We start from the raw sequence: 12,642 nt of genomic DNA, 5'->3' as shown, positions 1-12,642 counted from the left end.
TGTTTTTATTTTGTTTTACTTTATTATTATTATTATTACTTTTTTATCTATTATAATTTATAGTTATTACTATGATTATTATTGTTATTATTATTATTATTTAGTTGTATTGTAAATCCTAATGGTTAAGTACAATACTAAGTATATTCTCTAGAATTTAGAAGATTATGCTGCTGCTGTTGCTAGAATGCGGTACCAAGCAAGGCAGCAAGGACTCAAGCGTGTCCTTTAAAACTTGCAATGACTCTCCCCTCAATAACCAGTCAAAAACACAAGACTTGCAGTGACTATCCCTTCAGTATTAAATCAAAGACCCAGAAGTCAAGCGCAGAGGGGCAGGGATGCAAAAGAAATGCAGGCGTTTTAGCAATAAGCAGTAAGCACTAATCTCCTCCTCGTAATACTAATTAGAGACGCAAAAGTAATCCTGAAAGCAATCAATCGGCTGCGCCTTTACGCCACCAATATGCAATGAAGGTAAACCTGGGAACAATGAGCAATAACTATCCTAATGAAATGACCAGGAACTTCAAATGAATTATTCAAAATGCCTAAATGAAACTAAACCAATCAATTGTAAACCGAAACGTGCGCTAATAAATTATAAATGAATTATAAGCTTGCTATAATAACGTACAAATGAACTATTAGCTTATGAGGCCGAGCAAGGATCTATCAGAAGCAGTAGGCAGACCGATCAAACCAATGACTGAAAGGAGACCAGCTGAATAAATGAACAAAACAAGTAATAATTGTTAAAGCAGCCAAAAAGCCTGTGGAAGCCGCTTGTAGGCGAGGGTATGCCTCACCTAAAATGGACGCTGCTGTGACCACGTGGTCTAAGCAAGATGGCTCCCGACTCCTCTTTGTTGCCCGGGTAACTGTGCACGCTAAGAAAGAGCTCCGCGTACCATTTGAAAATAGACCAAAACAAGGGAAGGAAAACGCTAGACTAGAGCTAAAATTAGTAATACGAACACTCCGTTGGAGCTCTGTTTGCACAGCGACCGGGGCAGCGCGCTCCCTCCCCCGAAACAATTACAGCGCCGCCAAACAGCTGATCTGCCCGCCCAACAGCTGATCTGCCCACGGCTCCCCTACCTCCAAGGGCTGCTAAGTTGCTGCAAACGACCCTATGCTGAAAGCGCTGCCCCCCAATCACCTTCTGTGAGCGCTGTGGCCGCTCACGCTTGACCGCTTCAGCAGAGGCAGGAGGTCAAGAGGGCAGCTGGGCAGCCTCATTCGGGAGGCTGTGGTGGTAACGGAGGATAGGCGCGAGCTTCCGAGGGAGAGATGCTGGCGTCTGCGTTGATCCTGCGTCTATTTTCGTTCACCCTAGACGCTTGAGAGCCAGCGAGGAAAAATAAGAGGAGGGGAAAGCAAAGACCCGAAATCCTCAAGGAAAAGCACCGCTGCTCGCGACCAAATCGTGGCTGCTGCAGAGGAGGAAAAGGGGTGAGCCCAGGCTGCCCTGACCTTAAGTGCCCCCCGGCAGCCCCGCCCCCAGCGCCAGCCAGAATTGAATATGTATGAGATCCCTGAATCCCGCGGGGCTGGAGCAGCCCTGCGATAGTGCGGGTGGGGGCGCGCGCCCGCAAACTCCCCCCCGTAGCTCGGGAGTGGCTTTACCTTACAAAAAAGATCATGCAATCTTTGGGTTAGTAAAGATGCAGGCTATAAAATTTCCCTTTTGGAGAGATACAGTTCACTTGCAGCATTTGCTGAGTTGGGAGCCAAGCTGCATGTCTCCTTCTTCATTTGTTCCACAAAGAGAACAGACTGAAAAGAGAGGGAGCAGAGGTTGCTAAGCCACACCCACTCTGGGAACTAGAGCTCAGGGCTCAAGTTAACTCATTCATTCATGGACACAAGTTTGAGTCAGTATCTGCATATTACAGCACATTCAAGCCGAGACATTAATGTCTCAGACCAGAGCCATCCCTGTCCTGGAAATCAGGTGAATCTTGAGACTGAATCATCTGTAGCCAGAGTGGAGAACTTCAGGTCCAGGAACCAACCATGGCCACCCAAAGTTCTCAAACTGGTCAGGATTTTCCCCAGGGCACACTTCCTACTAGCCCTTGTCTGGGCCCTCCTGGAGTGTTTTTCTTTGGATGGAATGTGTCCTTGAACTGTAATACTGACTTTTGCTTGTCTGAAGAGAGAGAGAGAGAGAGAGAGAGAGAGAGAGAGAGAGAGAGAGATATTGTGATTTGCCATGGGACAGAGCTGCAGAAGCAAAATTGGTTCAGACTAGATTTCATTTCATTCCCAGATCTTAGTCTAGTTCAGAACTTATTCACATCTATCTTAATATTTTCCCTAAAAAAAAATTATTGCACATAAATTATACCTGTTAAGATAATTTAACTAAGCTAATTCTTACAGATCTCCCAACACCAGCTTGACTTGTTTGTTGGTTTTTGTTTTACATTTTGCTAGTTGACCATCAGAGAGTAGACGTGATCAGGTGAGTCTTACCCATAGACATTAGTAGCACGGGGCACCAGGGCGCCAGGATTTTGGAGGGCGCTACAGGCTGAGTGTCCAGGAAGGAGAGTCAGGGTGCGCTCCCTTCCCCGCTCTGGGGCAGCCCTCTCCTCTCATCTCAGCCTCCCATTGGAGCCCACTGCGTCCAGCTCAGGGAAGCCTCTTTGCATCCCCTCCCGCCGGGGCTGCCTGGGTGCCTGGCGGGTGCAATCGGGGGCCATTCCCACGATCACTTGCTCCTTTGTCCCCTTGAGACTCCGCCCCCAGACTCTCACAGCTCTTGGAAGGTTTGCCGGTGTCCTGAGTGAGTAGCTGGAGGGATGCAGGAGCGGTGACTCAACAGATTTCCCCCCTGTCCCTGTCCAACTGGGAGCCAGCTAAGAGAGAGAGAGAGATTCGTGGGTCCTCTAGACCAACCCCCCTCTAGTGCAGGAATCACAGCACAAGCATCTCTCACAAAACAAGTTTGCTTCATCTTCCCTGTGAACAGGCCTTCAGATACAGCAGAATGATAGAACTATTCAGAGAGTTGGAAGGGAACCACCAGGGTCATCTAGTCCAACCCCCTGCAATGCAGGAATCTTTTGCCCAACATCGGGCTTGAAACCGCAGCCCTGAGATTAAGTCTCATGTTTTACTGACTGAGGTATATCTAAGTTCAGGTTAAGCTATGCTATTTTGCTTGGACAATTTAAGACCAGGAGTGACTTTTCAGATTTTGGCTGGCCCACATGCACCTGAGACCACAGAACACGGCCCATAGGCTGTCTTGAACCCCATATATATATTCCCATGTAGTGGTAGAGCTGCTGCTTTGCATGCAGTAGATCAATCCCAGGTTCAATCCTCAATATCTTCAGGTAGAGCTGGGAATGCCCCCTGTCTGAAACCCTCACCACTGCTGGTCACGGTAGACAATAATCTCAGCTTCCTGTGTTCCATAAGCCACTACTAGTATATCCTATCAGGGGTGTTAACAGAGAATTATCTCATATAATTTATGTAAGATGATCCTTTTTTCTGTGTTTATTTTCCTTTAATCTCTTAATATGCTTTCCCTTGGATATGTTACAGCTAGTTCTGCAATCTGATATTGAGTGTGAACTTAAGCATTGTTGTGGGTAAAAGGATCACAAGCAAAATTGGCTTGGATCACAGTGGGCAGTGCAACAAAAGCCCTGCTAGTGCTTAGAATAAAAAATCACACTGATCTGTCCTCTTTGTGCCAAAAAATGCACTGAAGTGTTGCACTGCTATACTAGCTGACAATTCCTTCTGGATCTTTTGCTTTTGTTTAAAACAATGATGCTTCCTAATTCTGTTGTTTCTGTGCAGATCACACTAGCTCGTTCTTGCTGCATAGCATCCCTTTCTCTTTTACACATGCATACATGAACACACACACCAGGATAAGGAGGGGAAACCCCTTCCTGTCAGTTGCCAGAGTTAGGCTTCATCTATAATTTCTGGCTTTGCTCTGCTGTGAGCCTTTGGATTGTTTTTATGAAAAAAGATCTGTTGGACTGACTTTGCAGTCATTTAGATTATTATTATTATTATTTTTAAAAAGATCATAGAATCATAGAATCATAGAGTTGGAAGAGACCACAAGGGCCATCGAGTCCAACCCCCTGCCAAGCAGGAAACACCATCAGAGCACTCCTGACATATGGTTGTCAAGCCTCTGCTTAAAGACCTCCAAAGAAGGAGACTCCACCACACTCCTTGGCAGCAAATTCCACTGTCAAACAGCTCTTACTGTCAGGAAGTTCTTCCTAATGTTTAGGTGGAATCTTCTTTCTTGTAGTTTGGATCCATTGCTCCATGTCCGCTTTTCTGGAGCAGCAGAAAACAACCTTTCTCCCTCCTCTATGTGACATCCTTTGATATATTTGAACATGGCTATCATGTCACCCCTTAACCTCCTCTTCTCCAGGCTAAACATGCCCAGCTCCCTTAGCCATTCCTCATAAGACATCGTTTCCAGGCCTTTGACCATTTTGGTTGCCCTCCTCTGGACATGTTCCAGTTTGTCAGTGTCCTTCTTGAACTGTGGTGCCCAGAACTGGACACAGTACTCCAGGTGAGGTCTGACCAGAGCAGAATACAGTGGCACTATTACTTCCCTTGATCTAGATCTGAATTTAAAAAGAAATCAACATTGTTAAAAACAAGGTGATACATAATAAGATAATTTGTCTTAAATCTGAAAAAGCAAGAAAAAACAAAACATGGTGGTGTTGTATATACCACCTCCAGAACAGACCTCTAGAATGAATTAAGTTCTTAACCTGAGGTACCACTGTATAAGTGCATTGTTAATAAATGAGCAACTAAAAAAAGCTTACAGTATATTTCCTGTTTTCTTTTCCCAAGCAGAGATAATGTGTAAGTGTGGTGTCAGCTCCCTAAAAAAAGGTCAACAACTCCGAGGGAACCTTTCCTTAAAAAGTCAACAACTTTTGGGTCCCCTCCTTAAAAGGGGGAAATTTGGGGAGGGGGGCACCGGAGGGATCTTTGCACCACGGCGCCGGATACGCTTAAGATGGCCCTGGAGGGGATGGCAACAGGTCTGGATGTGAAAACTGGGTTTGTCCTCAAATCCATACAAAGAGAGAGGGGTGAGATGAACTGGGGTCTATTTAAAGCACAGAACGGGCAGGGGGACATTGAACACCTCCCACACCGGTGCTAATCCACGGGTCCTGCACTGGTTTTACCTACTAGGGCTCTGTAAAGGGAACTGATCCTGACAAAGAGTTGGGGGACAAATACACAGGTATGCATACAGTTTTCATACTTTCAGTGTTTAATTATTTTTTAATGATTATTTTCCCCTATGTTTTTAGTTGGTCTTCTTTTTATCTGTAAGCTGTTTTGAGTCCCATCACGGGAAAAGGTGGGGTTATTATTATTATTATTATTATTCAGCTTCTTCCAAACCACTTGTCTGCCCTGTTTTTTCAATTATCACTTCACCCCTTTATACAGATTCAGCAAGACCAAAATTGAGTCAGTCCCCATCAAGCCTGCTTTTGCCTGTATATCCTGAAATAAACTGAGCAAAGAGTCCCCCCTGCAAAACAGTTGCCTCCAGAACTGGATGTTTCATTTTAGAGCTGCCAAGTAGATTGATGTTCCCTCTCATGGCTCATGCTTCGTTTGCGTTCCCTCTTCAGAGCCCACTGAGATATCATGAATGGTAGGCTAATTTATCATGGCTGCGATGATAGAGCAGCTGCAATCTAATGTGTTTATTTCAGAAACAGAACACTTCTACTATTGATTTTTAATTAACTTGAACACTTTCCTTTTGGACCTTCTGCATTCTGGGAATACCATGTGGGAATGCTTGAAAGGACTCTAGCCATCAAACCTGAAGGCTGATTCGCCCATGTCTGTCCAAAGCTTAATGTCAGCAACCGCAAGTGGATGAATGGGTGAAGCAGTCATTGCAAACCATCAACTACCACAGAGAGCTTTTGCATCAGCTCATATCTGTCAGAGGAAGGTTTGTGGCCTGGGCAGCCACACCTGAATCCAGACCTTGGGGAGGGTCCCTGTGCTCTGTTGCTGAATGTTGAGGATGGGGAGCTTGAGGTACAACAGGGATAACACACTGCTTTGTCGACCAGGTGACAGCAGAGGGCTAGAGTCCTAGTATTTATAGCAATCTCATACTGCCTGCCAATCGTAGTGCCTGATGTTGCACCTTCATATTCCCTTTTGTACCTTAGGGGGCTCTGAGTACTCAACCCCAAACACCTTACTGGGTAGATCTTAGTCTCAGAGCAGAATAATAATAATAATATTATAATTATTTAGTATTTATAGCCCGCCCATCTGGCTGGGTTTCCCCAGCCACTCTGGGCGGCTACCAGCAAAAGATGACACCGAATCTTTTCCTTTCTTTTTTTTACTTCCCTAAACTTCAGGTGTCTTCTAAAAGTCAGGTAGTTGCTTATTTCCTTGACATCTGGTGGGAGGGCATTCCACAGGGCGGGCACCACTACTGAGAAGGCCCTCTGCCTGGTTCCCTGTAACCTCACTTCTTGCAGTGACGGAACTGCCAGAAGGCCCTTGGCGCTGGACCTCAGTGTCGGTTCCTGCCAACCAATCATACTGCTGCATTGTTCTAGGACCAATCAGACTGCTGCATTCTGAATCCTATTGTTCTAGGACCAATCAGACTGCTGCAGTTTGGATCCTATTCAACTCAGTACATAACACCCCTCCCCTCTAAGTTCCAGTCCTGCCCGGGAGGTCACATTCATAGTCCTCAAGGTACGTTGGCGGCCTACATGTGCGTTACGGCCTGGGGTGTTCCCTGGTCCGGGGTTCAGGTTCTGGCTCATGTTCCAAGGATGCTGGCTGTGATGGGACCATTGGGTCCGGTGCAACCAGCTCGCTCAGTCGTGGTTCTGGTTCCGATGTCCTTTTGGCCTCGTGGGTCCTCTCTGTATTTACTGATTCTGCCTCTTCTGCTGACCCCTCCTGTTCTATGGGCCTCATTGCCCCACTGTTCCCTTGGGACTCCTCTGACCTGTCCTCCTCCTGGTTTTCTCCCGGGAATCGTCACCGTATCTGGTCGTAGTGGCGGCGCCAGCATTGCCCCCCCATCCGTTAGCACCTCGTACGACACGGGGCCAGGGACCCTGGTGACTGTGGCGGGTACCCATGCTGGGCCTGCCCCAAAATTCTTTGCGTACACTGGGTCCTGGGCCTCAAAGGTCCAGGGGTTCCTGCCTTCCCCCACCACTACCTCAACCTGAGCTCTATCAGGGTGAAGGCGGTTCAATCTGATTGCAAAGTGCTGACCCATTAGTAGTTCAGCAGGGCTCTGGCCAGTCGTTGAGCTGGGAGTGCTGTGCTGTGCTAGAAGGAATGTGGCAAGGCGGTACTCCCAATCCCCTTGCGTCATGCGGCGGAGGGTGTCCTTGGTGGTCTGCACCATGCGTTCTACTTGGCCATTGGTGGCAGGGTGGAATGGCACCGAACGGATGTGTCGGATGGCGTTCTGCGCTGTGAAGGTTTGGAATTCTCCTGACGTAAATGTGGTCCCGTTGTCTGAGACGGGTGTGTCAGGGAGCCCGTGGGTTGCAAACAGCCTGCATAGTACCTGGATGGCTGCGGATGTAGAAGTGGACGGTACCAGTGCAACTTCCAGCCATTTGGTGTAGGAGTCCACCACTATGAAGAATGTTTTCCCCTGAAAGGGGCCAGCGAAGTCCACATGCAGGCGTGACCATGGTGCTCGGGCGGACTCCCAGGACTGGACTGGGGCCCTTGGGGGATCTGGGCGGGATTCTTGGCAGGCCTGGCAGTGTTTGACCCAGGCCTCTATCTCTCCGTCAATCCCTGGCCACCACACATAACTCCTGGCAAGTGCCTTCATTCTTACTACCCCTGGGTGTGTCTCGTGTAGGGCTGTGAGGACCCTTTTGCGGAGGGGCTGGGGAACAACGACCCTGCTTCTCCATAATGTGGGCCGACAGTTCATGTTTGGGGGTTGTGTAGCCGGCAAATTCTGGCCCAGGACTGCTGCTGGGCCATCCCCTCCACACCCAGTCCAGGACCCGGGAGATGACCCTATCTTTCTTGGAATGGTGTGCAACTTCTTGTGCCTGAATGGGGCGGTCGGGAAGCAGCTCCAGGCTCATAACCTCTTGTGCAAGTGCTGGGTCTGGGCCTGTTTCCGGTAGTGGTAGCCTGCTGAGGCCCATTGCCTTCCCATTGCATGGCCCATTGCCTTCCCAGGGCAGTGAATCAGTGCATACTGGTAGCTGGCAAGGAAAATTGACCACCTGAGGACACGAGGAGACAGCACTTGGGGGGTCTGCTTTTTGGGGGCAAACAAGCTAAGCAATGGCTTGTGGTCAGTCACCACGGTGAAGGGTGCAAGAAATCATGGAATTTTTTTACCCCCATCACAATTGCCAGACCCTCCTTGTCGATTTGTGAGTAGTTCCCCTTGGTTGCATTGAGTGTCTGGGAAAAGTATGCCACCGGTACCTCTCTTCCATCCGGGAGTTGGTGTCCCAGGACAGCGCCAAGGCCATAGGGCGAGGCGTCGCATGCTAGCACCACCGGCAGCCTCTCGTCGAAGTGTGCCAAGACCGAGTTTGAGACAAGCAAGTCCTTGACTGCCTGGAATGCGGCCTCCTGGCGCTGGCCCCACACCCAAGGGGCCCGCTTGTCCAGGAGTCTGTGTAGGGGCTCCGTTACCACTGCCTTGTGGGGAAGGAAGGAATGGTAAAAGTTCAATAGTCCCAAGAAGGCCTGAAGTTCAGTCTTGCTCTTGGTGCGCTGGGGCATCATAAATGGCCCGTACCTTGTCCCCAGTTGGGTGGACCTCTTCTGCGTCCACCATAAATCCCAGAAAGTCCACCTGAGGCACTCCTAGTAGACATTTTTCCCGCTTCACCTTGAGACCCACCGTCTGGAAACGGTGCAGAACAGTGCGGAGGCAGTCCTCAAACTCCTCTGGTGTGGGCCCAGCAATCAACACATCATCAAAGAAGGGGGTGATGCCAGGAATCCCTTTAAGGAGAGAGTCCATTAGATTCTGGAATATGCCTGGTGCCACGCTGACACCATATTGCAGCCGCTTTACCCTGAACACTCCTCTGTGCGTCACAATCGTCTGTGCCTCTGCTGTGGCCTCATCTACTGGCAGCTGTTGATATGCTTGGGCCAAGTCCAGCTTGCCAAAAAATTTCGACCCAGCCAGGGTGGCAAGGACATGGCTGACCACTGGCACTGGGTATGCGTGGGCCGTGAGGGCCTTGTTTATGGTATATTTGTAGTCTGCGCAGATGCGGACCGAACCATTAGGCTTGATGGGTGTGACGATTGGGGTTTCCCAGGGTGCCCCGGCTCCAGCACTTCTTGCTCCATGAGCCGGTCCAATTCCTCGTCTATACGGGGTTTCAGGGCGAACGGGACCCGGCGGGCCTTGAGCCTGACAGGTCGTACTGCAGGGTCAAGCTGTAGAGCAATGGGGGGCCCCGTATACTGTCCCAATTTCCCATCAACCCCCCCCCCCGGAAATTTCTTGCATATGGCGTCCACGTCCACTTGTAAGCTAGTGTGGTTCACCCCGGTGACAGCTAGTCCCAGTGGTCCAAACCATGCCAATCCCAGTAAGCTAATGTAGGGGCCCTTGACCACAAGCAAGTCCAGTTGCCGCGTCCGCCCTCAATATTGCACCCTGAAGGTCCCCACCCCCATTGTGGGGACCTTACGTTTCTGGAAGTCCCGGAGGGTGAATGGCGCCGGCCTGAGTTTGGGACCCCCACTAGGACACAGTTTCCTTAAGGTCCTTGCCGAGATTATGGATAGAGTTGAACCCGTGTCAAGCTCCATGCGGCACGGGGCCCCCTCTATCTGTACCTCTACATATTTTTTCTCTACATTGGGGTGGGGCAACTAGTATACCTGGATGTCTGTGAGCTCCGTGGAGTTGCCTTGGTGCGTTGGGCCCTGGGACCTGGGGCTCTTGGATTGGTCATCTGATGCCTGGCGTCGGGTGGGCTGAGCCCAACACACCCGGGCGATGTGTCCCAATTTTCCGCCCTGCCTGCACTCTGCGTTGCAGAAACGGTAGGTCCTCCTCTCGTGACTTTCAGTCTGATTGGTCCTAGAACAATGCAGCAGTATGATTGGTTGGCAGGAACCACCCAATCATGCTCCAGATAGAAGTGAATCCACAACCTGATTGGCCTACAGGAGAATTCCAGAATTAGCCAATCACATGCAGCCTATTCTGTAAATAATGTATATAAAGCAGATACTTTGAGGGGACTTTCATTCCCTCCTCACCACTATGAGTTGAATAAAGAGCATGAAATCCACTCTTGACTCTGAGTATATTTCACTGGCGACGAGGATGGGATTCCGCTGAGCAGACCGCCACACGCAGCAATGCCTATGAATTTGTTTTATATAACAACATGGAACCTGTTTTTGAAGCTTTTCTTGGGTTCAAAAGCAACCTCCAGAAATGTGACAGGGTTTTCCATTTGAGCAATTCAAATCCAAATCCCTCTTCAATGTCCGAAATTAGTTGTGCAGTTCTTGGGATCCTGTCTGCTATATTTTAGATTGTGCATAAGTAAGAACGTCTCCTTGGTTACTTTCTGCAAGGCAGAAGACAGCTATAATTTGAATAATTAGGAGGTCTATTCTTTGATTAAACACCCCCAGAATGTTTAGATTAACAAATGATGCTAATCACCATCTATTTAAAAAAATTATTCCATTTATGTCACAGTAATGAGGATTAATGGGTTGGATACTGATCACACACATCTCGATTTTGAAATTTTTTACCTCCATGGGATCATCATGATTTTCACCAGAGAATAAGGCAGCAGAAAAAGAAACTGACAATCCATAAACTCCATATTTTGGGTAGGCTTTAGGGAGTTCTTCCTCTGAACGCCAGTCCTTCCTGAGTCCGTGCATAGCCTGATGTAATCTGGAGGGGGCCCCTGAGTCACACTGGTGCTACTGCTGAAGCCTTGAGCCCCATAGGAGCCAATGGCATCACTCCCAGTTGTGGAATGGCAAAGTGTACCCTCTGTGGTGTGGTGGTTAGAGTGTCGGACTAGGACTCCGGAGACCAGGGTTCATAATCACAGGGCGACCTTGGCCCAGTCACTGCCTCTCTGCCTACCAAGGTGGTCGGGGGAATTCAATGAGGAGGGGGAGAGCTGTGGGCACCACTCTGAGCTCCTTGGAGAAAAAGCTGGGTATAAATGCCACAAATGAATACACTGAGCATCCCAAGCCTCAGACTGTACTGTGATTTTTGCACCTCATCACCCTCCCCTTCTCCTTCCAGTGAGACAGAGCAGAAGAAAAGGACACAGAAGAATCTGAGGTTTTCCCGGTGCTACACAATGATATCCAGAACTCGGAAGGTTCATCTGTAAAGAGCGGCATGAGCACCGCACACACAAGTTACAGCTTAAAACAAAAGCAGTATTAATAAAATTAAAAATTACTACCCACCCTTCATCCCAAGGGCCCAGGGTGGGTTACCACAATTACAAACATGGCACTAAAAACAGTTCAGAAAAATGTAGAGTTATAGAAACAAGGTGGGTACAGCTGAAGTGTCAAAAGCCTAGTAACTGCTCCTCACTCTCCACAATGGTGGTGGATTTCAGAGCTTGCCATGAGTTCCATTTCTAGAAGAAGGCAAGGGGTGACAAAGGCTGTCATCATTCCACGCAGCAAACAAAGCCACTCTTGAGTGTGGGACAGGCTCGTAAATGTTGTGTGCTTCAAAGTGTGTGTGTGTGGGATTAATCTTTCGGTTGCAAAAATGACCCCTGTCTAATCTTATGTCATGCTTGACATTCTGCAGATGAATACAGAAATCTTTGAGGGTCCTGCTTTTTAAATACATGTCTCTAGAGACAAACAGTGGCTTCCTTTTCTTGTATGTCCTTGCTTCTACTTTTCCTCCACATGAAAGCTCATACCAAGAACTAACTTAGTTGGTCTTTAAGGTGCTACTGGAAGGATTTTTTTTTGTTTTTCCTCCGCAGATTGCTTCTGACAAACAAGCATAAACAATAGGAAAGGGAAACAAAGATGCTAAGAAGACAATGGACAAATCTACAGATGAAAATAGTGATTTAATAAGAGCACACTAGGATTGATTGATTGATTGATTGATTGATTGCTTTAAACCAGTGTTTCCCAACCGGTGTTCCGCGGCACACTAGTGTGCCGCGAGACATTGCCTGGTGTGCCGTGGGAGGGAGGCGGGCGAATCGGGCGGCGAGAGGCGGGGCGGCGGCGGTGAGCACACGCGGGGCGGCGAGTGAGCTCCCTCCCACATCCCATCGCCGCTCGCTTCGGCCGGCCTACTGGGCTGTCGCAGGCGGAAGGCCTGCGCATGCGCGAGGTTTTCGCGCCTTCGGGATTCCCTTCATGCCTTCCTCCTCCCGGGTCGTTGAGAGCACGGGAAGCGGCAGCGCGAGACCGGCGTTGAGACAAAAACGCAAAGTTCCATTCAGGGCTCCCCTTTTGCCTCGTCGTCTCACAGTTTGGAAGATAGCAGCTCTCCAAATTAATAGTCCTCTTTGAATAGGTGGGGCCTGAGCGTTCCACCAATTTAAGCCTCCTCAAGGTGGTTCT

The sequence above is a fragment of the Podarcis gaigeae genome, assembly GCF_964106915.1.
Source record: "Podarcis gaigeae genome assembly, chromosome: 7".
Lineage (NCBI taxonomy): Eukaryota > Metazoa > Chordata > Lepidosauria > Squamata > Lacertidae > Podarcis > Podarcis gaigeae.
The sequence above is the reverse complement of the archived record's forward strand: the minus strand, read 5'-3'. Positions refer to the sequence as shown.